The 24,188-nt window shown below is 33.9% G+C and overlaps 1 pseudogene; it reads left to right on the forward strand.

The window, feature by feature from the left end:
• The first annotated feature begins 19,273 nt into the window (after nt 1-19,273).
• LOC117034779 (translationally-controlled tumor protein-like) overlaps nt 19,274-24,188 on the forward strand; it is a 39,144-nt pseudogene continuing 34,229 nt past the window's right edge.

Consider the following 24,188-nt stretch of genomic DNA (forward strand, 5'->3'; position numbering starts at 1 on the left):
GTTCATCCCAGGGGCACAAGGATGGTTCAACATACACAAATCCATCAATGTGATGCATCACATATACAAAATAAAAGACAAAAGTCATATGATTATATCAATTGATTCATTAAAAGCATTTGACAAGATACAACATCCATTTATGATTAAAACACTTAATAAAATAGGTATAGAAGGAAAATACCTTAACATAATAAATGCCATGTATGACAAACCCTCAGCTAATCTCATAATTAATGGTGAAAAACTGAAGCCCTTTGCTCTATGTTCAGGAACGCGACAGGGCTATCCCCTATCACCTCTGATTTTCAAGATAGTGTTGGAAATCCTTGCCAGAGTTTTCAGGCAAATGAAAGAAATAAAAGGCATCCAAATTGGGAATGAAGAAGTAAAATTGTCACTCTTTGCAGATGACAGGATGCTGTATATAGAAAAACCTGAACACTCCACCCAAAAGCTATTAGAAACACTCAATGAATACAGTTAAGTTGCTGACTACAAAATCGACGTACAAAAGTCCATTGCATTCCTATATACTAACAATGAAATCTCAGAAAAAGAAATTTAAAAAACCAATTCCTTTTGCAATTGCAACAAAAAGAATAAAATACCTTGGAATAAACTTAACCAAGGTTGTGAAAGACCTGTATGCTGAAAACTACAAGACATTTTTTAAAAGAAACTGAAGAAGACATAAAAAAATGGAATAATATTCCATGGTCATGGATTGGAAGAATCAATATAGTTAAAATGACCATATCACCCAAAGCAATATACAGATTTAATGCAATCCCCATCAAAATCCCAATGGCATTTTTTTAAAGAAATAGAACAAAAAAATCATCAGATTTGATTGGAACCACAAAAGATCCTGAATAGCCAAAGCAATCTTAAGAAAAAAGAACAATGCTGGAGGTATCACACTCCCTGACTTTAGCTTGTACTACTGGGCAACAATATTCAAAACAGCATGGTATTCGCAGAAAAACAGACACGTAGATCAAAGGAATAGAGTTGAGAACTCAGAAATAAAGTCACATAAATATAGGCAGATAATTTTTGACAAAGAAGCCTGAAACATACAGTGGAGAAAAGACAGTCTCTTCAATAAATTGTGCTGGGAGAATTGAAAAGCCACGTACAAAAGAATGAAACTGTACTGCTATCTGTCTTCATGTACCAAAACTAATTCAAAATGGATCCAAGACTTAAGCATAAGAACTGAAACAATAAACTGCATAGAAGAAAACATAGGTACTAAACTTATAAATCTTGCATTCAAAGAGCATTTTATGAATTTGACTCCAAAGCCAAGGGAAGTAAAAGCTAAAATAAATGAATGGGACTATATGAAAGTTAAAAGCTTCTGCACAGCAAAAGAAAACCATTGACAAAATAAAGAGGCAACCAACTGAATGGGAGAAGTTTTTTGCAAACAGTGCCTCCGATAAGGGGCTAATATCCGTAATACACAAGGAATTCACACAACTCAACAACAAAAAAATAAACAACTCAATTGAAAAATGGGCAGAGGACCTGAAGAGACATTTCTCCAAAGAGGACATACAAATGGCAAATAGACATATGAAAAAATACTCAACATCACTAATCATCAGAGAAATGCAAATAAAAACCATAATGAGAAATCACCTCACCCCAATTAGAATGGCTATCATTAAGAAGACAAATAATAACAAGTATTGGATAGGCTGTGGAGAAAAAGGAACCCTCATGCATTGTTGGTAAGAATGAAGACTGGTGCAGCTGTTATGGAAGGCAGTGTGGATGTTCCTCAAAAAATTACGAATAGAATTACCATATTACCCAGCAATCCCTCTCTTGGGTATCTACCCAAAAAATCTGAAAACATTTATACATAAAGACACGTGTGCTCCAATGTTCATTGCAGCTTTGTTTATGGTGGCCAAGACATGGAAACAACCAAAATTTCCTTCGATAGATGAATGGATAAAGAAGTTGTGGTATATATACACAATTGAATACTATTCAGCGATAAGAAAAGATGATACAGGAACGTTTGTTACAGCATGGATGGACCTTGGGAGTATAATGCTAAGTGAAATAAGTCAGACAGAAAAGCAGAGAACCATATGATTTCACTGATATGTGGTATATAAACCCAAAACAACAAAAGAAAAAGACAAACAAATGAGAAACAAAAACTCATAGACACAGACAATAGTTTTGTGGTTACCAGAGGGTAAGGGGGAAGGGGGGTGGGAGATGAGGGTAAGGCGGATCAAATATATGGTGATGGAAGGAGAACTGACTCCGGGTGCTGAACACACAATGGGATTTATAGATGATGTAACACAGAATTGTACACCTGAAATCTATGTAATTTTACTAACAATTGTCACCCCAATAAATTAAAAAAAAAAGATAAAAAAAGAAAAAGAAACAATGGCCTTAAATGACACATTAGATGAGATGGATTTAATTGACATTTTTAAAGCATTTTACCCCAAAGCAGAGGAATGTACGTTTTTTTCAAGTGCACATGGAATATTTTCCAACATGGAACACATGTTAGGATACAAAACATGTCTCAATAAGTTTAAGACTGTAATCATATGAAGCATCTCTACTGACAACAAGGTATGGAAGTAGAAATCAACTACAAGAAAAAACACTGAACAACACAAAAACATGGAGGCTAAATAACATGCTACTAAACAATGAATGTGTTGATGATAAGATGAAGGAAGAAACAAATCAAAATACTTTGAGACAAATGAAAATGAAAAAAACAACAATGCAAAATGTATGGGGCACAATGAAATCAGTCCTAAGAGGGAAATGCATAGCAATACAGGCCTACCACAAGAAACAAGAAAAATCATATAAATAATCTAACTTTATACTTAAAGTAGAAAAGGAACAGGAAACAAAGCTCAAAGTGAGCAGAAGGAAGGGAATAATAAAGTTCAGAGCAGAAGAAATGAGTTAGAGTCTAAAAAAAAAAAAAAAAAAAACAAAGATAATAAAACCAAGAACAGGTTCATGAAAAAATAAAATAAAATAAACAAAAATTGATTAACTTTTAACCAGACTCATCAAGCAAAAAAGAGAAAGGACCCAAATAAATAAAATTGGAAATGAAAGAGGATAAGTGAAACTGACACCACAGGAATGCAAAGCATTATGAGAAAATATTACGAACAAGTATATGCCAAGAAATTGGTCAATCTGGAAGAAATGGATAAATTCCTAGAAATGCATCATCTTCCAAGACTGAATCCAGATGAAACAGAAAATCTGAAGTGACAAATTACTTCTAATAAAATTGAATCAAAAAATTAAAAATAAAAAAAAGTCGCAACAGACAAATGTCCTGCACTGAATGGCTTCACTGGTTAATTTTACCAAATTTCAAAGAAAAATTAACACCTATCATTCTCAAACTATTCCAAAAAATTCAAGAGGAGAGAAAGCATCCAAGCTCATTTTACAAGACTTCCTATTACTCTGATTCCAAAACCAAACAAAGACATTACAAAAACAGAAACTTTTAGGCCAATAGCTCTGATAGACATAGATGTAAAAATCCTCAACAAAATATTAGGAAACTGAATTCAGTTATACATGAAAAAGATAATATATCATGACCAAGTGGGATTTATTCCTGGCATGCAAGTGTGGTTCAACATCCACAAATTAAATAACATGATTCACCACATTAAAAAATGAAAAATAAAAGTCATATGATCATATCAATAGATTCAGAAAAAGCATTTGACTACATCCAGCATCCATTTATGTTAAAAAAAAAAAAAAATTGATAAAAATGGCACTCTGAGGTATACCTCTTTAAATCTCCCCTGGAATTTACAACAAATTGCACAACTATAATTCCATAAAGGACTCCCTGCACAGCAGAGAGGCAAGACTAAGAGGTGCACAACTGAAATCACCTAAAGGTGTGCAAATTGGTCAAGCAGGGGAGGAGGGAAGCGGGAAGGGGAGAGGACTAGGCCTCCCAGGCACAGGACACAGACCGGTACTCAGAGCTCCGAGCTCACTGCATTCTGGAACTACCACAGTTGAGGGAGAGAGAAGAACTCGGACTGCTAGTGCTCTGCTTTATAGCTCACAGAACCACATGATCAGCATGTAACACGGCTGTATGAAATGCTCACTTCACAGTCCTTAGTGCAAAGACTGAAGGAAGAAGGGTGAAAACGGTGGTTTATGCCCTCACTGCCCAGCAGAGAATGGAAGGCTTAGGCACTGAGCCTAGCTGCCCACTCCTCACCCTCCCAGAGCTTTCCCGACTGCCAATCTCCCAGGGCTAGATGCAGAACTGTAGCAGAGTCTGTTCAAAAGAACAGAATATCTGCAGTTCTGAGAACTGTGGCCCTTAGGCACAGTCTTAAACCCCAACAAGTTCCGGCAAAGGAGAGGGAGCCCTGGGTGCAGGACTGGCTGTGGTGGTGGTCACCACCATTGCTCTGAGCCAACTCTCACAACTGATCTTGCCCATGCCCCCACCTACCTGGGCGGATCCCTACAGGGGTAAACAGAGCCACTGAAACACACAGGCTCTGAATCTGGTTCAGGAAGAGCTTTGAACTTCAGAAGCTCTCCACATCCCTCCAAGGAAGCAGTGCCCTGTGACCGGGCACACTGCTCACAGAGGAGAAGACCATCTTCCAGGGATCCCCCCATTATGTAAGAAGCCGGAAAGGTACAGAAAAAATATAACACTACAGTGTGAGAAATAATAAAAAGTTGCAGTCAGAGAAAAAAAAAATAAAACATTCTACCAACACCTACGGGAAAATGAAAGAAAGACCTCTTTCTATCAACCTGTCACAAAACACACCCGTACAGATGCCAAGGATGAGAAGTAATAATTCAATAATTGTCATGCACAACCAAGGTAACAAGACAGCTCAGAAAGAAAATGAAATGTCTCCAGAAAATGAACTTAAAGACATGGAAATATGTGACTTACAGGTAAATGACAGAAAATTCAAGATTGCACTTCTTAAAAAACTCAACAAGATGTAAGAAAACACAGACTGGCATTGTAATGAACTCAGAAACACAATCAAAGAACAAAATGAACATTTCACCAAAGAGATTGAAATTTTTAAAAGCACCAAATATAATTTCTGGAGATAGAGAACTCAATGAAAGAAATGAAGGCTAAGTAAAAAAAAAAAAAAAGAATTAAATAGCCAGTTTAGGTAGTAGAGTTGACCAGAGGGAGGAAAGAATCAGTGACATTGAAATAGAAATCTGAAAATAACACAGATGGAAGAAGAGAGAGACTGGAGAGTTAAAAGAAATGATATAATTCTACAAGAAATTTTTGACCTCATCAGAAAGAGCAATATATGAATAATTGGCATACCAGAAGGAGAAAAAAAGCAGAAGGGAACAGAGAGTATATTCAAACAAACAGTTGATGAGAACTTCCCAAACTTGTGGAAAGAGCTGTATCCTCAAACTGAAAGCAAATAGAACACCTAATTACCTCCATCCCGACAGGCCTTCTCCAAGGTATATTGTATTAGAACTATCCAAAATTAACTACAAAGAACTAATCCTAAAGGCAGCAAGGCAAAAGAAGACGGTAACTTACAAAGAATAGCTCATTCGATTATCATCAGATTTTTCAGCAGACACTCTACAAGCCAGGAGGGAGTGGAAGCAAATATTCAAGCTACTGAAAAAGAGAAATCATGAGCCAAGACTAATACATCCAGCAAAGATATCATTTAGATATGAAGGAGGAATACAGACCTTTCAACACATACAGAAGATGAGGGAATTTTCTAACACATGACTTGTACTACAAGAAATACCAAGGGAAGCTATTTGGCCAGCATAAACAGGGATGATTTGTGACAACAGAAAATAGAAGGAGGGAAAGTAAAGGCCTGAACTGGAATATGGTAATGGAGAAGGTAAGCACGTTGAAGAAAATGGAATACTCTAAATATGAAGCTCTTTTACATAAACTTCAAGGTAACCACTGGAAAAAAAAAATCCAGAACTGAAATATGTAACATAATAAAAGAAGAAACAGAGGAAAAAATAATGGAATACCACCACACTGAAATAACAAACAGCAACAAAACTGCAAAGAAAGGATGGAGACACAATCCTACCAGAAAAACAAGAATGATAGGAAATCTTCATATCTCAATAATCACCCTAAACATAAATGCACTAAACTCACCAATAAAAAGGCACAAAGTAGCAGATTGGATAATAAAACTTAACTCAACCATATGCTGCCTCCAAGAGATACATCTCAGCTACAAGGACAAATATGGATTCAAAGTGAAAGGGTAGAAATTGACATTCTAAGCAAATGGTATCCAGAGGAAGCAGGTGTAGCTATACTGATTTCAGATGAAACAGACTTCAAAATAAAAACGGTAACAAGAGACAAAGATGGATATTTCATAATGATAAAGGGGACTATAGAACAAGAAGACATAATAGTCATCAATATTTATTCCCTCAATCAGGGAGCAGCGAAATGTACCAAGCAACTACTAACAATACTAAAGGGAGAAACTGACCAAAAGACAATTATAGTTGGGGATCTAAATACATCATTGACAGCTATGGGTAAATCATTTAAACAGAAAATAAATAAAGAAATATCAGCCATCAATGGCACTTTAGATGAACTGGCCATAATGGATATTTATAGAGCACTTCATCCTAGAACATCAGACTACACATTCTTTTCTAGTGTACATGGACATTCTCAAGGATAGATCACATATTGGGGCATAAAACTAGCTTCAGCAAATTTAAGAAGATTGACATCATACCAAGCATATTCAATGATCACAAGATTTTGCAATTGGATATCAAATGCAAAAAGAAAACAGGAAAACCCAAAAATGTGTGATGAATAAACAACATACTTTTAAAGAATGACTAGGTCAAAGAAGAAGTAAGAGAAGAGATCAAAAGATACAGAGAAAGAAATGAGAACGGAAATGCATCCTACAAAATGTTGGAGACTCAGCAAAAGCAGTTTTAAGAGGAAACTTTATATCATTACAGGCCTATCTCATGAAACCAAAAAAACTCAAATAAATAACCTCACGTTACACCAGAAAGAACTGAAAAAACAAGAACAAATGAAAGCCAAAGTCAGCAGAAGGAAGTCAATAATAAAAATCAGAGCAGAACTACATGAAATAGAGAATAAAAGACAGTAGAAAAAATGTAATGTGACAAAGAGTTGTTTCTTTGAGAAGACTAATAAAATTGACAAACGCTTGACTAGACTCATGAAGAAAAAAAGAGAAGAGACAGAAAGAATCAAAATCAGAAATGAAAGAGGGGAAGTTATCACAGATGCCACATAAATACAAAGGAGCATCCAAAAATACTACGAAGGACTATATGCCACATAATTCAATAACCTAGAAGAAATGAACAATTTCTCAGAAACATATAACCTTCTTGGGGGAATCACAAAGAATTGGAAAATCGAAATAGACCGATCACCAGTAAGGAAATTGAATCAGTCATCTGAAACCTTCCCAAAAGCAAAAATTCAGGACCAGATGGCTTCACCAGTGATTTCTACCAAACATTCAAAGAGGATCTAATACCTGTCCTACTCAAACTCTTCCAAAAACTGAAGAAGAGAATATTGCCTACCTTATTTGATGGGGACACCTTTACCCTGATACCAAAACCTGTTAAGGATAACACACAAAAAAGAAAAGTACAGACCAATACCTCTGATGAGTACAGATGCAATAAACCTAAACAAAATTCTAGCAAACCAAATACAACAATGAATTAAAAAGAGTATACATCACGACCATGTGGGGTCATCCCAGGGGCACAAGGATGGTTCAACATAAGCAAATCCATCAATGAGATGCATGACATAAACAAAATAAAGAGCAAAAATCATATGATTACATCAATAGATGAAGAAAAAATGTTTGACAAGCTACAACATCCGTTTATGATTGAAACATTTAATAAAATTGGTACAAAAGGAAAATATCTTAACATAATAGAAACCATATAAAACAAACACTCAGCTAATATCATAATTAACAGTGGAAAACTGAAGCCCTTTGCTCTAAGTTCAACAACATGACAGGGTTGTCCCCTATCACCTCTGTTTTTCAACATAGTATTGGAAGTCCTAGCAACAACAATCAAACAAGAGAAAGAAATAAAAGGCATCCAAACTGGGAATGAAGAAGTTAAATTGCCACTCTTTGCAGATGACATGATGCTATATATAGAAAATTACAAAGAATCCACCAAAAAGCTGTTAGAATCAATAAATGAATACTGTCACGTTGCTGGCTACAAAATCAATGTATAAAAGTCAATTGCATTCCTATATACTAACAATGAAATCTCGGAAAAAGAAATAAAGAAAACAATTCCTTTTGCAATTGCAACAAGAAGAATTAAATACCTAGGAATAAACTTAAACAAGGATGTGAAAGACCTCTATACTGAGAACTTTAGGATATTTTTAAAAGATATTGAAGAAGACACAAAGAAATGGAGTGATAGTCCATGTTCATGGACCAGAAAAATCAACATAGCTAAAATGGCCATATTACCGAAAGCAATGTACAGATTTAATGCAATCCCCATCAAAATCTCAATGGCATTTTTTAAAGTAATAGAACAAAAAAATCATCAGATTTGTTTGGAACCACAAAAGACCCCGAATAGCCAAAGCAATCCCAGTAGAAAAGAACAATGCTGGAGGTATCACAGTCCCTGACTTCAGCTTGTACTACAGGACAACAATAATCCAAGCAGTATGGTATTGGCAGAAAAACAGACACACAGACCAATGAAATAGAATTGAGAACCCAGAAATAAATCCACATAAATATGGACAGATAATTTTTGACAAAGAAGCCTGAAACATACAATGGAGAAAAGACAGCCTGTTCAATAAATGGTGCTGGGAGATTTGGAAAGCCATATGCAAAAAAATGAAACTAGACTGCTGTGTGTCACCATGTACCAAAATTAATTCAAAGTGTATCAAAGACCTGTACATAAGACCTGAAACAATAAACTGCATGGAAGAAAACATAGGTACTAAACTTATGGACCTTGGGTCCAAAAGCATTTTATGAATTTGATTCCAAAGGCAAGGGAAGTAAAAGCTGAAATAAATGAACGGGACTATATCAAACTAAAAAGCCTCTGTATAGCAAAAGAAACCATCGACAAAATAAAGAGGCAACTAATTGAATGGGAGAAGATTTTTCCCATAAGGTGCTAATATCTGAAATATATAAGGAACTCATACAACTCAACAATAAAAAAAACAAACGATCCATTTTAAAAATGGACACAGCACCTGAATAGACAGTTCTCCAAAAAGGGCATTGAAATTGCCAATACACATATGAAAAAATGCTCAACATCAGTAATCATCAGAGAAATGCAAATAAAAAACAAAATGAGATAACACCTCACCGCAGTTAGAATGGCTATCATCAACAAGACAAATAGTAACTAGTGTTGGAGAGGCTGTGGAGAAAAAGTAACCCTCATACACTGTTGGTGGGAATGCAGATTGGTGCAGCCGCTATGGAAGGCAGTGTGCAGTTTCCTCAAAAAATTAGGAATAGAGTTACCATATGATCCAGCAATCCTTCTCTTGGGCATCTACCCTGAAAATCTGAAAACATTTATCCATAAAGGCATATGTGCTCCAATGTTAATTGCAGCTTTATTTACGGAGGCCAAGACATGCAAACAATCAAAGTGTTCTTTGATAGGCGAATGGATAAAGAAGATGTCGCATATATACACAACGGAATACTATTCTGCCATAAGAAAAGATGAAATAGTCACATTTGTGACAACATGGATGAATCTTGAGATTATAATGCTAAGTAAATAATTTAGACAGAAAAATTCAAGAACCATATGATTTCACTGATATGTGGTACATAAAAGTGAAAGGAAGAAAGGAACAAGAAAAACACAGAAAGAAGAACTCATAGACATAGAGAATAGTTTGGTGGTTGCTAATGGGTAAGGGGGGAGGCAGATTCTAAAAGAGGGTAACTGGGGTCAAATATATGGTGATGGAAGTAGTACTGACTCTGGGTGGTTAACACGTAGTGTGAGATATAGATGATGTATTACAGAATAGTATATCTGAAATCTATGTAACTTTACTAACAATTGTCACCCTAAGAAACTTTAATTTAAAAAAAAATAAAAAATAAAAAAGTCTCAGCAAAATGGGAATAGAGGGAACATACTTCATCATAATATGGGACATATATGACAAACACAGATAACATCATACTTAACAGTGAAATGCTAAAAGCACTCTCCTTAAGATCAGGAACAAGACAAGGAAGTCCACTGTCATGACTTTTATTCAACCTAGTACTGGAAGTTCTAGCCACAGCAATCAGACAAGAAAAAGAAATAAAAGTCATCCAAATTGGAAAGGAGGGTGTAAAACTGTCATTATTTGCAGATGACGTCATCCCTTATATAAAGAACCTTAAAGATTCCACCAAAAATATTAGAACTAATAAATAAATTCAATACAGTAGCAGGATACAAAATGAATAGTCAGAAATCAGTTGGATTTCTCTACACCAATAACAAACTGTCAGAAACAGAAATTAAGGAAACCATTCCATTCACAATTACATCAAAATAAATAAAACACCTAGGAATAAATTTCACCAAGGAGGTAAAAGACCTGTACACGAAAAAAAAAATAAGACATTGAAGAAAGAAATTGAAGAAGCTACTAATAAATCAAAGCATGTACCTTGGTCATGGATACAAAGAATTAACATCATAAAATGTCCTTAATACTGAAAGTATTTCATAGAATCAATGCAATCCCTGTGAAAATACCAATGGAATTTTTTCACAGAACTAAAGCAAATAATCTAAATATTTATATGGAAACACAAAATACTCCAAATAACCACCACAATCTTGAGAAAGAAGAACAAAATTGGAGGTATCACTCTACCTGATATCAAGCTATACTACAAGGCTATAGTAATCAAAATAGCATGGTACTGGCAAGAAGACAGACACCTAGATCAATGAAACAGAATATAGAAGCAGAATTAAACACACACCTATATACTCCTTGTGACAAAAGAGGCAAGAACATACAGTGGTGTGAAGACCATCTACTGAATAAATGGTGTTGGGAAAACTGGAATGATACATCCAAAACAAAACAAAACAAAACAAAACAAAACAAAACAAAACCTGAAACTAGACAAACTTCTTACTCCATACACAAGGATAAACTCAAAATGGAGTGTAAGTCCCGAAACCATGAAACTTCTAAAAGAAAATAAAGAAGTAAACTCTGACATTACACCTCATTATATTTTTTCTAATATATATCCCCTAGGGCAAGGGAATCAAAAAAATAAATAAATAAACAAGTGGAAGTACATCAAACTCAAAAGTTTTTGCATAGCAAAGGAAACTATCAGCAAAACAAATACATAGCTAACAGAATGGTAGAAGATATTCACAAATGATACATATGATAAGGGGTTAATATCCAAATTTATTTTTAAAAAGTCATATAGCTCAACACCGTAAAACCAAACAATCCAACTAATAAATGGGCAGAGGAACTGAATAGACATTTCTCCAAAGAGGGCATACAAATGGCCAATAGATATATGAAAAGATGCTCAAGATCACTAATCACCAGAGAAATGCAAATTAATACCTCAGTGACATATCACCTCATATTTGTAAAAATGGCTATTCTCAATAAATCAAGGAACAACAAGTCATGATGAAAATGTGGAGAGAAGCGAACCCTCATGCAGTGTTGGTGGGATTGCAAATTGGTGCAGTCGATATGGAAAACAGTATGAGAATGTAAGTTCCTCAAAAAATTACAAATCGAACTACCATGTGACCCAACAATTTTACATCTGGGTAATTATCTAAAGATATCTAAAACACTAAGTAAAAAAGATACACATAGACCTATGTTACTTGCAGCATTGTTTACTATAGCCATGATATAGAAGCTACATAAGTGCACTTCAATAGACAACTGGATAAGTAAGAAGTGTTACATATATAATATGGAATATCAGTCAGTCATAAAATGAATGAAATCCTACCATTTCCAATGACATGGATGGACCTAGAAGGTATTATGCTAAGTGAAATAAGTAAAACAGAGAAAGATAAATACCCTGTGTTCTCACTTACATGTGGAATCTAAAGAATGAAATAAGTGAACAGACAAAACAGAAACAGACTCATAGACACACAGAACAAAGTGATGGTTGCCAGATGGGAGAGGGGTTTGGGAGCTGGGTGAAAAAGTTGAAGGGATTAAGAAATACAAATTTTTACTTACAAAAATGTCACAGGGATGTAAAGTGTAGCATAGGAAATATAGTCAATAATATTGTAATAAATACAAATAGTACCAGGTGGGTAGTAAACTAATCAAGGGCATCACTTTGTAAATTATATAAATGTCTAACCACTATGCTGTACACCTGAGAGTAATATAAAGTAATATTGAATGTCAACTATAATTTAAAAAGAAAAAGCCAGATAAACTACAAAATGTTAACTTTTCTTGACCCATCAGAAACCTGAAGTTTCAGGCCACCAAAATAGCCTAAATATCGAGAAGGTATAATAAGCTTGTCCAAAGAGAGATGAGATTTGTACGAGTATATTGGCTTGCCTGTAACATAGCTTAAGAGGAGGAGGTGTTTTTCATACAAGCTGGTAAGAAGATATAAACTAAAATCTTAACAAATTGTTGGAAAACAACTCGAGGTTTGTAAAACAATTTTTGATAGGTAGGGAGCCCAGAAACAGGAGTGTGCACTCAAATGTATTTTTCATGGGCCTCTGCCAAGTGGTTTTAAGAACTTGGGGCAGGGAAGGAGAATATACAAAACTCTCCTTTGTGGTACAGGTGTTCAGGATGTGATTGTCTGCCACTTAGTGTCAGTCTTAAAGCTCAACCACTGCACAGCAAATTCTTCTCTCAAAAGAAGCCTAAAAATTAAGTGGCAGGGGTGAAAACCAGGCAACTCTGTGACCCCAGGACACCAGCAAAAACACATTCCAGCTCATGAAGTTGGTTTATTATTTTCTCTGCCTTTTATTATGCTTGAAATATTCTTGTAATAAAAATAAATAAATTATATTAGTTTGCAATGACTTCTTAGTGAACCCTCATTGGTCCCTGGTGATCAACACATTCTTTTATATTTTAATGCTTATATAACATATTAAGATATTTTAATTTATTTGCCAGGAATAAATTTCAAACAAATAAGTCTTTAAATGTCAACATATATCTTCTCCTATTTCAGGAAATTAATGGATTTGAGCTGTCTGACATCTGTTGCCATTTTTCAGGATTTCTCAAAGATTATTAATCCTGACTTTGTATTCACATCAGAAGGGAACCAAAATTTAGCCATCCTGAAGCTGCCTTCTGGGGTACTGATTTTAAGCGATTTATTATGCTAAGCAAAATAAGTCACACATAAAAAGTTGAGAACCATAGGATTTCACTGATATGGGGTATATAAACCTGAAAGCAACAAAAGAACAAGACAAACAAATAAAGAAACAAAAACTCATAGACACAGACAATAGTTTAGTAGTTACCAGAGGGTAAGGAAGGAGGGAGGTGGCAGATGAGGGTAAAGGGGATCAAATACATGGTGATGGAAGGAGAACTGACTCTGGGTGGTGAACACACAATGTGATTTATAGATGATGTATTGCAGAATTGCACACTTGAAACCTATGTAATTTTACTAACCGCTGTCACCCCAATAAATTTTAATTTTAAAGAAAGGGAAAAAGTGAAGAATTTAACCTACAAAAAAAAAAGAAAGAAAGAAAGAAAGAAAGAAAGAAAGAAAGAAAGAAAGAAAGAAAGAAAGAAAGAAAGAAAGAAAGAAAGAAAGAAAAGAAATAAGATTAGAAAGAAACTTTGACCCTCCCCCCTTTCCTGCTCAAGAGATTCAGACAAAGAAGCCTACTTCAGGAAGGAAATCTTAGAATGCTGCCTTAGCCTAATTTGAATTAAATATGGTAAATAGGATCATACCAAGTAAGTGCCTGTTAGCTAGATACCCCATATCCCATTGTTTCTGAGTTGCCCAGAAAGAATGTCCCTGCCAAGTGTGTTCCACTCTTTCTTCCTCAACTACTTGTAAATCACTAATTCTCACATCTTAAATTGAATACCCCTCCCTCCTTTTCTCTTTTGTCCAACAACATCTTATATATTTAATGTTGCCTCACTGTCTTTGGAATTTTCATGCCTATGTGAATTCCCTGTGTACATGTATTAAAACTTTGATTTTCTCCTGTTAATGAGTCTCTATTAATTTGATTATTAGCCCAGCTAGAAGAACTTATAAGATGGGAGGAAAAGTATTAATTTTTTTTAGCCCCCACAATTGGATTTTTTTGGGATAAGATGTTATGAAGCAAAAACTAAGCAGTATGTTAGTGTCTACCTACATTATTAAATAATTAAAAAAAACCCTGTTTTTAATCATAGGTATGAATGGAAAAACAGGAATATTTCACTCTTATGATCTTCAATTACATCCATACCTAAACTGTTATTAGGACTGAATTATTTTGTTTGAAGATGTGACTCATGTTCAAAGGCAGATGACCTTGTGATGAGAAAACAGTATAGAGAACATGAATAGTTATTTCTCACTGGACTCAGTTTCCTCATCCATAAGACAAAAAAAAATTGGTATCTGTATCAAAGAATTATTATGAGGATTAAATGGGAAAATTAAAACAAAGAGCTCTGTACAGTAGTTTATAAATATGAAATACTCAAATTTCAGCTATTGTTATGATAGCTATGAATATCAGTCATTAACTCCTTAATTATAATATCTGACTCCAAATTCAAGATGACCAGGGCCAATATTCTGATCATTGTAGCATAGGCCAGTGATAAGATCTTGAAGATGGGACAACACTGTACAAACTTCTTTGAACCACTCCTATGAGAGATGGAAAAATTCTCAGAGAGGATAGGATGAGGTTTGGATGAGGCTTGATAGGTTAATAGTGATCTGGTCATGAAGGGCTATGTTGGTAAGTCAGTACTTTTCCTATACTTATGAGGAAGTAATGAGGAGCTTCTGAAAAATTTAAATTAGTGGAGTGATATGATCAAAACAACACTTTAGAAATATCATTCTGATAGTTACATGAAAGATACAAAAACAAGGGTTGAGAATGATGCCTAACTGATACATAATCCTTAAGAAATTATTGTAAAATTTCACTTGAAACTGTATGATACACAGAACCAAAGAATTATGCCTAGGGCTTATTCAATGTCATGAAGAAAATGCTAAACAAACTTCTTTAATGAATTTTATATTTTTATTCATTCCAAAGCTTTATGCCCTTTGTAAATCCATTTAACATATCATTCCATAGTTTAGGAGTAATGTAAAGTGTTTCCCTGGATACTCTAAACTCATTTTCATTTCCTTAAATCTTGGTATTTCATGTCCCAGGCCCATTAACAATTATATTACAATAAAATCTCAAAAATAGCTTTTTCACATCACTATAGTTTAAATATTTTAAATAATAAGTTTATAAACTGTATCGAGGCACTAAAAGTATCTTAGGAATTTTCTTTTTTTATTAAATTTATTGGGGTGACAATGGTAAGTAGAATTACATAGGTTCCGAGTGCACATTTCTATAATACACCATGTACATATCACATTATGTGCTCACCACTCAGAGTCAGTTCTCCTTCCATCACCATACAATTGACCCCCTTTATCTTCTTCTACCATCCCCCTCTTAGGAATTTTCAAAGAAAAAATTACATTATTTAATATATTAATATATTATATTAAAGTTTATTGGGGTCACAATTGTTAGTAAAGTTACATAGGTTTCAAGTGTACAATTCTGTAATGTATCATCTATATAGTATTTAACCTAAATGTTTGTTATAATTTATAAAACTGAAAGCCACAAATAAACAAAGAAACAAAAACTCATAGACACAGACAACAGTATAGTGGTTACCAGAGGGTAAGGGGGTTGGAGGTGGTAGAAAAGGGGAAAAGGGATCAAATATATGGGGATAGAAGGAGAACTGCCTCAGGGTGGTGAACACAAAATGCAATATATAAATGATTTATTACAAAAATGTAAATTTGAAAGTATATAATTTTACTCCAAATGTCACCCCAATAAATTTAATTAAAAAAAAGAATGTAAAAGAACAGAACATTGAAGAAGTGTGGAACAAATACAAAATGTATAACATACAGTTAATGGGAATCTCAAGGAGAAGAAAGAGAAAAGGAACAGAAGAAATATTTGAAGTATTAAAGACTAAAAATTTCCTAAATTAATGATAGACACCAAACCTCAGATCCAGGAAGCTCACCTTTTCAAAGGTGTAGATTAAATTTTTTATACCTCAACATATCATATTTAAACCAAAGAGAAAAAGAAAAATTCTTCAGACATCCAGGGTGGGAGGAGCACCTTACCTGTAGAGGAATAAAGAAAAGAATTAAAGCAAATTTCATCAGAAAGCAGACAAGCAAAACGAGAGTAGAGTGAAATATTTAAAGTGTTAAATGAAAAACAAAACACCACCTTATAATTATATATTCAATGAAATCATCTGTCAAAGCTAAGGGAGAAATAAATTTCTTTTAGACAAAGAAAAACAGAAGGAATTCATTATCATTACAATTTATCTTAAAGAAATACTAAAAGCGGTTTTTGAAGGAAAAGGAAAAGTATATACATCAGAAACTGGAATCTACATAAAGAAAGGAAAAACATTGGGGTGGGATAAATTAATATAATATCTGTTCTTTTTCTTATTCTTAATTAATCTAAAAGATGACTGTTTAACATAATAATAATGACTATGTATTGAGTGATTATAGAGTATGGATAACTGGAATGAATGATAGCAATGATAAGAAATGAGAAGGAGGAATTGGGAACACTCTTTTATAAGGTAGGTGCAATACCTATGGAGTGTTATTTAAAGGTAGACTTAAATTAGTTTTAAAACTATTTTGTAAATTTCATGGAAACCGTTATCTTAATTATAATAAGAGAAGTATAATTGATAGGATAATAGAGGAAAATCATAAAAATCAAACTATAGAAATGTTCAATTAAAATAAGAAAGACAGAAAAAAGAGGGGTGAAAAAATGTAATGGATAGAAAACAGATACAAGCACGGTAGATATTAATCCAACTATAGTAATAATGAGTTTAAGTGTGAATGGTCTATATACAATAAAAAGACAGAGATTATCAAAATGCATTAAAAAAACAACATCAAACTATATGTTTTCTACAAGAAATTTCCTTTAAATATAAAGACACATACAGGTTAAAAGTAAAGAGATGAATGAAAATATACCTTTCTAATACTAATAAAAAGAAAGCTGGAATAGCCACAATAATTTCAGACAAAGCAGAATTCAGAAGAAGGATGATGACCAGGGATAAAAACAGACACACGTAATGTTTAAGGGGTACATTCTCCAAGAAGACATAACAACCCTAAATGTGTAAGCATCTAACAACAGATTGCCAAAATAGATGAGGTAAAAAACAATAGAACAGAAAGGAAAAATATACAACTCCACCTTTATAACTGGAGACCTTAACATCCCACCATAATTAATTGATACATTAAATGAGGCAGAAAATCAGTAAGGATATAGATGACCTGAACAGCACCATCAATCAACTTGATCTAAATAACATTAATTGAATACTCCATCCAAGAACATTAGTATGTACATTTTTCTCAATCTGACATAGCGTATTCAAGATAAACCACATATTGCGCCATGAAACACACATTAAAAATTTTAAAGGAATATAAATCATACAAAGTATGTAATGAAATCACAGTGGAATTAAGTTAGAAATCAATAACAGAAAGTTAGCTAAATAACACCCAAATATTTGAAAATTAAAACATACACATGTGCACACACACACACACACACACACACATAATCCATAGGTCGAAATAAATCTCAAGAGAAATTTAAAAATATATATTTTGAACTAAATCAAAAGGAAAACACTTCTCAAATTTGCGGGATGCAGCAAAAGCTGAACGTACAGGTAAATTTATAGAATTAACAGCATATGTTTGAAAAGAATGAAAATCTAAACTCAATAACCTAAGTACCACCTTAAGAAATGAGAGTAGAAAGAGCAACTTAAGTATAAGTAAGCAGAAGACAAGAAACACAAAATATTAGAACAGAAATCAGTTGAATTTAAAACAGGGAAATACAGAAAATCATTGAAAACAAAAGCTTGTTCTTGGAAAAGATCCATTCAACTAATAAGCCTCTAGCCAGGCTAACTATGAATAAAAGAATCACACAAATTCCTAATATGAGAAAAGAAAGATCGATTATCACTACAGAGGCCACAACCATGAAAAGTATAATAAAGGAATATTATGAACAACTCTATACCCACGAACTTGATAACTTAGATGAAATAGACCTAATTCGTGAAAGGCACAAACTACCAAAACTCACACAAGTAGAGACTGATAACCTGAATAGCCTTATATTTACTAAAAAATTGAATCATTAATTAATGACTACCCCCCCCCCAAAAAAAAAAAAAAAAGCACCAGGTATAGATGGTTGCACTGTTTAATTCTCCCAAATATTTAAGGAAGAAATGGTAGTGATACTCTACAATCTCTTCCAGAATATAGAATAGAGGGAATCCTTCCCAACTCATTTTTTACCAAAACCAGACAAAGACATTACAAAAAATAAAATCTGCAGACTAACATCTCTGATGAAGAGATGCAAAAATTCTACACAAAATATTAGAAAATCGAATCCAACAATGTCTGAAAGTAATTATACTCCACAGGGAGATTTATTCCAGGAATTCAAAGTTGGCTCATCATTCGAATGATCATTATCTACCACATCAAGGTGCTAAAAAAGAAAAATAATTTGATCATATTAATTGATGTAGAAAAGGCATTTGCTAGAATTCGACACTCATTCATCATGAAAACTTTCAGTAAATTGGAAATAGAGGGGAGAAAAAGCCCAATTTTTTCTTTCTCCGCCCACTTCCCTTATCCTGGAGTGCTACTCAGGCTGCATCTGGCTCTCACTGAGCTCCAGGCTCCTGCTAAGCCAGGGCCACCACGGTCTCCTTACAGCCACCATCAAGATCCTCTACCAGGACCTCATCAGCCATGATGAGATGTTCTCTGACATCTACAAGGTCCCGTACATTGAGGACAGGTTTTGCCTAAAGGTGGAGGGGAAGATGGTCAGTAAGACAGAAGGCAACATTGGTGACTCGCTCATTGGTGGAAATGCCTCTACTGAAGGCCCCTAGAACAAAAGTACCAAAAGCATAGTAATCACTGGTGTTGATGTTGTTATGAACCATCATTTGCAGGAAACGAGCTTCGAGAAAGGAGCCTACAAGAAGTACATAAAAGATTACATTAAATCAATCAAAGGTAAACTTGAAGAACAGGGACCAGAAAGAGTAAAACCATTTACTATGACAGGGGCTGTAGAATAAATCAAGCACATCCTTGCTAATTTAAAAAACTACCAGCTCTTTATTGATGAAAACATGGATCCAGATGGCATGGCTGCTCTGTTGGACTACCGTGAGGATGGTGTGACCCCATATATGATTTTCTTTAAGGATGGTTTAGAAATAGAAAAGTATTAACAAATTTGGCAATTTTTTTTTTGCTTTTTTTTTTAGGTTTTCATGATATTGTACATTTATTTATTTATTTATTTATTTATTTATTTATTTTTAATTTATTGGGGTGACAATTGTTAGTAAAATTACATAGATTTCAGGTGTGCAATTCTGTATCACATCATCCATAAATCACTTTAGATCTATCACTTGTCATCATTATAATTGGCTGCTGCTTTTCATCCACACACCAGGACTAGGACAAATGGGACTGATATTACCTTGAGCTCTTAATTTTTTTTTTTTGACCTTTATTTATTTGGAGCAGAGGTATTGTCTTTAAGAAAAAACATGTCATGTAGTTTTTCCAAAAGTAAAATGCATTTAAACTCAAAAAAGTAATAACAATAAAGAAAGAGAAAAAAGCCTAAAAGAAGTTTATGGCTGAATAGCTTAAGACCCACGGGTCTAAGACCAAGAACAGTGGCTCCAGGTCAAGAAGGAGGAAATCTAGACTCTGTACAAGGAAGAAGAGACCAAGAAATAAAGTTCCCCTTCTCTTGTCTGAACATAGTGGCCTCAGCAATTACATAGATCATTTAATAAAACAAGCCATGTGTCTACAAACTAACAAACCAAATTAAGTAAATCTGAATAATATATAGGCTGCATTAGGTATAAGGAATTAATATCGGTTTATTAATTGTATCAAATGTACTGTACTAATGTAAATATTAGGAGATAATGGCTGTGAGGTATATGGAAACTCTATACTATCTTCACAAATCTAAAACTTCTAAAATTTTTTAAAAAATATGTTAAAAAACAGTGAATAGCTAAAAAACATGGGACTTCCAATAATGTATATTATAAAATATTGAACATCAATGGCAATAAAATTGGAAATTTAAATTTATATATACATTTACATAAATGTGTATATAATTATATCCATGTATGCATATAACTGTATTAAATTGATTTTTATATACAGAGGGTGCCAAAAATGTATACATATTTTAAAAAAGGAAAACTCTATTAAAATTGTAATACTCAATATATATACCAATAACAAAAGATGAATACAAGTCACGTTGGCTTCTGCAATTACAAGAGGTGCTCAAAGTGGTTACCAATAGTTCCAGAGACTTCTGATTATGGTGAACTGCTTCTTGAGCAATGTTGACCAAAGTATCCACTTGTATACATTTTTTGGCACCCCCGATACATGGAGAGACAAGAGAGAGAGAGAGAGATTGTTGCTTGCTGTTAACGGTTTGTGTGGTATTTTAGACTTTAAAATGATTGCACTTATTCCCCCCTCTATATCCAGGCCTCTTGCAGTGTGATTTTGTAGCATCTCCCATTAAATTTCAGAGTGTACTTTTTCCCCAACACATGAATCTGGGCTGGCCTTGAGATTTGTTTAAGCTAATAGAATGCATCAGGAGCAACATTGAGCTAGTTCTGAACCTAGGCTTCAGAGGCTTTGAATATTCTGCTTTCTTGTTACCCTGTCTAAGGTGCAAGAACCCAGGCTAGCTTCTTGAATGATGATAGACATGTCCCAGTAAATCCAATGAAGAGCCAGACAACCTCCAGAAACAGAACTCCTACCTGACCACCAGCTAACTGTAGATACCTGAACAAGTACCACCGAGATTAATCTAATTCTAGGCCAAATTGTAGACCTACAGAATTGTGAATTAAATTGATGGATATTACACTATTAAGTCATTAAGTTTTGGGGTGGGTTATTATGCAGCAAAAGCTTTAATAGTTTGAGTTTGTGAACTACAGTTTTGATATCTAAAAATATAACATTTTATAAATTATTTCTAATTAATATTGTTCTTTTCTGTTATATTTTCCTTACCAATTGTGAGTAATATTGAATGACTGCTTCAGAAAGTGATTCTTATTTCTATTTCCAGATTACTAATAAAAATATTTTATTAGATTATGCACTGAATACAATTATTGCAGTCATTCAAATAATTGCTGTCCCTATGATACACAAACATGAACACATGTTTATTCCCATTTTAACTAGTTTGTGGTAGTCAATTTCAGTACATCTATTTGAGATTTATTTTTCAAGTCTACTATAGTACAGTGGTATAGTAAAAAAAAGATTAAACTGGGTGTCAGGAGAATGGGATCTAAAACTTGGATTTTCTAGTCACCAACTCTGTAAATTGGTAATTTACTCTAATCCTCTGAGCCTTATATTATTCAAATATAAAATGAGAATAATTAAAGTAGATTTCTGAAGTCCCCTTCTATATCTAATATTCTATCAGGCTGTAATTCTAAGACATTCAATAATTATAGATTTATTTTATTATATTATTTAACTTTTTATCATATATTTATGGAAATGGGATAGGAAGGAGGAAAGACAGCATGAAAAAAAAGTTGTGCCTTTTTTGATGCACCTTGTCCTGAACAATGTGCAGTTTAATTGTGACCCCTTTCTACTGTTCATAATAATATGATAAAAATATTAATTTCATGAAAGGCTCAGAAGTTATTGACAGACACCAGGACAATATGGAGAATGTATACAAAAGATGTTGGTAAGGAAAGAAACCAGAAAGGGAGATTTAAATTGATATCGATTTATTTAAGTGAAAGGAAAAGTTAGCAGTTCAAGCAAGGCCTTCAAATAGTGGAAGAGGGGCTTGTTTCAGCAAGCCAAGACAACACATAACTAAAGATAGATGATAAAACCTATCTCAGATGTTAGTGGATTGAGGGGAAGACTTGTAAAAACAGAATCCAGAGAATCAGCTAATTCGGGGTTCCAATAAATGAGGAAACTGGAACAAACCATTCTGAAAGTGAGAAGTAAAAGACTCATCCCTATACATTATGTAAAACTAGATTCCAATGAGAGGCTAAGGACCTAGAATTTATCTATCTACATATCTCTTTCATCCTGAAATTCATCATATTCTAAATAGCTTATTAAGCCAAAATAATGACCAACTATGGAAGACCCTCTGCCCCCACCCCCCCACACACACACACTTTCACATGTAGGGATAATCTGCAGTCTCAGGGTCACAGCCAAATTCCTTCTTATTCACTTGGGTGAAGGTAGTGGAACTGATGAGAGCAAAACAGAACTTTTCACTGAAGCAGTAGTTATTTTGCAGTTAGGAAATGGAATAGAAGCCTGCTCTAATATTCTTACTTAGGGATCTATAATTTGAGCACTCACCATTACTAGGATCCATTTTCTTGACTTTATGGGAAGACAGTCTACATTATTAAGTTATTGTCTCCTTTATCAGATTTCTAAAATGAAATGACTCAGATGTTATGGGCTTAACAACCTACATAACAACCTGGGCCATCATTTGTGTTGTTCCTTTCTTCACAATAGGGATATATTAGCAGCTGTGTAACACTTAACTTCCAACTTCTAAAATATTATTGAATAATGTATCCCATTTCACAGAAAATGTGATTTGAAGCATCCAGTTGTGGATATTTCTGTGATTCATTTATTTTCACAGAACCTACACTAAGTCTACCACGAAATATGGTATATGCTATTCACTACATCAAAAATTTGCTTTAACACCAATATTTCCATACTTATCAATGTTACACTTAGTGGACAAAAGTGTTTCCTTCATACTTCAACTATTTTATTATTTCTAATGTTATTCAATATCAGCTGGAAAATATTGCACAAAACACATAGAAACTTTTACTAATAGCAATGTGAACACTTTCTACATGTAATTTGTGTGTGATTAATGAGTGTGTGTCCTTTAGTCCTCTAGCTTCTGGATTCACTCTTTCTTTAGTATTCAAATATAGCAGCAAGTCACAGTACTACTTCCTATATCTCTAAATTTGCTTGAGTGAGCTGGGAAATGGAAGGTAGATGCTTTTCTTGGGTACCTCTTACCCTACTATTTCTATTCCTTCATTCCCTACAAAAGAAAAACACTTACCAAGTATTTTACATATATCAGGTTTACACTGAAAGTTTGGAGTAATAAATTGGGATTATAGCACAACAGAAAATAACTTAAAATTCAGCATCAAACATCACTGTCCTAAAATTTTACTGGGAGTTCAATGTCACTAACAGTTTCTTGGTGGCTGTATCCCTTTCTTAGACTGCTAACTTTTCAGGTTTCTTTCTTTCTCCCAAGACTTGTTTCCTTCACTTTCATCTCCACATTGGTGTCCTTTCACTCTTTCTTTCAGGCTACCTGCATGAACTCAAAATCTCTTTTACTCACTTAGGTTGCACTATACAATTTAAGCACTTGGGTTCTAACTTTTTCAACTAAAAAGGCTTCTCAAAGTACACAGTTTTTGTTTTGTATTTTTTGGGGAAAAAAACATTATTCACCATTGAGGAGATTGTTGATATTCCCCTAGAGCACAGCAGCAAAGCAGA

Source organism: Rhinolophus ferrumequinum, chromosome X (assembly GCF_004115265.2).
Source record: "Rhinolophus ferrumequinum isolate MPI-CBG mRhiFer1 chromosome X, mRhiFer1_v1.p, whole genome shotgun sequence".
Taxonomy (NCBI): domain Eukaryota; kingdom Metazoa; phylum Chordata; class Mammalia; order Chiroptera; family Rhinolophidae; genus Rhinolophus; species Rhinolophus ferrumequinum.